This window comes from Mesoplodon densirostris, chromosome 12 (assembly GCF_025265405.1).
Source record: "Mesoplodon densirostris isolate mMesDen1 chromosome 12, mMesDen1 primary haplotype, whole genome shotgun sequence".
Taxonomy (NCBI): domain Eukaryota; kingdom Metazoa; phylum Chordata; class Mammalia; order Artiodactyla; family Ziphiidae; genus Mesoplodon; species Mesoplodon densirostris.
The window spans coordinates 44980733-44983983 of NC_082672.1; the positions used below are offsets into that span (position 1 = coordinate 44980733).

The following is a 3251-nucleotide window of genomic DNA, read 5'->3' on the forward strand; positions in this document are numbered from 1 at the left end:
CTAATACTTTTTATCCTTTATTCCCCTCTAGTCACGATGGATAAACACATTAATTCACTGTGTACAAAGGGCATGCAGCTCCATTATTTACTAGAGGCATAAATTAAATGCTGAGCATAGTTCAGGAGGCAGAGAGGCATCTTTCTTTCTTGAAAAAGTAAAAGGAGAGAGAAAAGCTTTAGATGCTTCTAATCTTGCCTATTCATATTATAGGGAACACATCAGGTTTAATCCATTTCACTGTTGGGCTTTAAATTTTCATCTTTTCTCTCTGTTTTTCAGTAGAAGCTGGCGTGCAGACCAGCCATAGTGCTTGTTTGTTTTTATCAGAACAAATGTCTCCATTCCCACCAAAGGACTTGTGTATTCTTCACCCTTTCTCTTCCAAACGACCTGTCCAAACTCAGAGATGCCATGTTAATGTTTTATGGACAAACTATCCCAGCTGCTTCGGGACACGGCAGCATCCCTTCAATAACTTACATGGCATTTCTGCTCTCTTCTTCTTGTGTCTGTGAAGCTTCAGCAGTGAAAAAGCAGACAGCAGTAGGGCTTCTAGGTAGCGTATCTATCTCTAGAGCTTTGTCCACTTCTAGTCCTACTGTTTCCTTCTTAAATAAAAAAGTCAAACAATTTCCATTTTCCAGGCCAGTAGGAACCATCAGTCCATTCTCACACAGGGGCTGTGTTTCAAGTTCATTTTGTGGTTCAAGTTTCACACTTGTTTTTACGTGTTGGATTTATTAACTGTACTTTGTAATTAACAACTTATTTTACATTAACTTGTTCATTACGGGTTCCATCCATAAATATCTTGGTTCCTTATCTTGAAGAAAATGTCCTGGCTAAGAAGGGAGTGCATACTTCCTCTGTGCCAATTTGATTTATTCATCTAAACTCTGGCACATTAGACTCAAGTATTTTTCAAGTGTAAAAAATATTATCATGAACAAAGTTTGCTTTTGGTTTAAATATGGTGTGGTGGAAAGAGCAAAGACTTTGCAGCCAGGAGGCCTCGAATCAAATTTTAGTTTTGCCCCTAACCTAACCTTTTTGGATCATAGTCAAGGATCTCTGTTTCTTCATCTGTGAGGTGAGAATTCTAATACTTGTCTGACATCTCACAGGACCTGTGTGAGGACAAAGTGAGATGCTGTATTTATAATGTTTCATAAATAGAGGATCTTTAATCAGATCCTTTCACTCTGTGAGTCTGGAGCTCTCACACACATTGACCTTTGTATCAACCTTTCCAGGCCTTGGTGCTCTGAGTCAACACAAGTCCAAGTGGGCAGGGCTTAGTAGAAGCAACATAACCTCGTGGCTTCTGGAAGTGTGAAAATGCCCCCCAAACAAGAAAACTGTAGCAGGGCGAGTGCAGTTTGGTGCAGTCTTGTGTCAGAGAGTGTGAAATGTGTTAGATAAGAGAAAACCATTTCTGCTAATTTCCTTCCAATAAAAGGATGCCCTACACCAAGGCCTGGTCATCTTTTTCTAAACTCTCATTCTGAGGCATTAAAAGGCATATACTTTTCTGAAGAACCTTAAACTTACAGGTCTTTGGTAGATATTTTTTAAATAAAAGAGCATGCGCTTTTGTTTAGGATTAATTTCCAGGGCAGGTTAGCTTCTATGCATAATCTAAAGTCTTGGTTTATAAAACAAAAATCTAGCATCCACCAAGAGGTACATATTTTCCATCTTGAAAATGGATATTTGGAATTTTACTTTACATGTAGATTATTTTTATACATAGCACTAAGTATCTATTATGGCAACTGTATATAAATTTGAATGCATTATCTTATGTTCTGGTATGTTTAATTGCCCTGCATCTAAATGGTTTGTACATTGTACATAGTTTCAGAGATTTCCCAACTTTATTTCTTATATTATAATATCTCCCTTACCAAAATGGGTTATTGCCTTGAGGTGAGGTTAGTAAGTAGAGAGGCTTAAGTCTGCCTTATAGTTACTTCTGAGCTTATCTTTTCGTTCTTCTTTTTTTTTTTGGCTGTGTGTGCACCATGTGGGATCTTAGTTCCCTGAACAGGGATCGAACCCGCACCCCCTGCATTGTAAGTGCGGAGTCTTAGCCACTGGATCACCAGGGAAGTCCCTTCTGAGCTTATCTTATCTTTCCTTTGGTGCAGGGGATTCAATCATGTTTTCATAAGTCACATAATTACTTGAATATATTAGTTGCTGAATAGATACTTGTAGAAGGAATAAATTACTGTTACTTTGTACTGTCTTGACAGAATGATTTCCTAAGTGATTTTCATAATCTTCTCCTTTCAGCACTTTACTATGGCAGACTTAAACCATCTAAACTCTTGGGCCTGTTCATTGTGAATTCATGAGGCAAGTGATTTCATGTCTCCAGGTATCAGTTTCCTCACCTGTAGAGTGAAGATGCTGACATGGGCAATTCCCAAGTTACCAGAAGCTGATTCCATTGTTTTTCTTATCACTCAACTCAATGCCAGTTCCCTGATTTAGATGATGTTACTCCTACCTGGAATTTGTCATGTGCATTAGGGCACACATGTAACCATATGGAATTAATGACTTTATCATTCTATCTGTGTCAAATTTCCCTAGAACTTCCTTGCACTTTTGAAGTAGAAATTAGGTGGAAGCGGGAGTGTGAGTGTATGTGTACAGACATTGGAAAATGTTTGCAAAAATAGGTATTTGTTGTCTGTAGGTGGACTGGTTTTTCTTAACTAATTGAAGAAAAGGAAATCAGTTTGTTGAACCAGCAAAGGATGATTTGCAGCTCTTGAGAATTCTCCAACTATCTGCAGATTAGGAGACAGACATGGGAGATCCCCAACATCTTGGAGAAGATAGTTGCAGAGAATAGGGAACCTATGTACAATTTGGCGGGGGTGGTGGAGGATATCCTTCTTAAAAATGTGTGATGCAGGAACTTCCCTGGTGGTCCAGTGGCTAAGACTCTGTGCTCGCAATGCAAGAGGCCCGGGTTCGATCCCTGGTCAGGGAACTAGATCCCACATGCTGCAACTAAAGATTCTGCATGCCACAACTAAAAAATCCCACGTGCTTCAACTAAGACCCTGCACAGCCAATAAATAAATAAATAAATATTAAAAAAGAAAAGGAGAGGTCACAGGGGAGCATGTTGCTGTAGAGCTCTAGTACCTGTAAGTCCCTCCAGAGCACTCCTGGACCTCTTCCTAAAAAAAAAAGTGATGCAAATAACATTATTTATTCCAAGGAAATTA

At 38.9% G+C, this 3251-nt stretch overlaps 1 non-coding gene across 1 annotated transcript; it reads left to right on the forward strand.

The window, feature by feature from the left end:
- The first annotated feature begins 2937 nt into the window (after positions 1–2937).
- TRNAA-CGC (transfer RNA alanine (anticodon CGC)) lies at positions 2938–3010 on the forward strand. The gene has a single exon. It is a non-coding gene; the product is annotated as a tRNA-Ala (tRNA).
- The last annotated feature ends 241 nt before the right edge of the window (positions 3011–3251 follow it).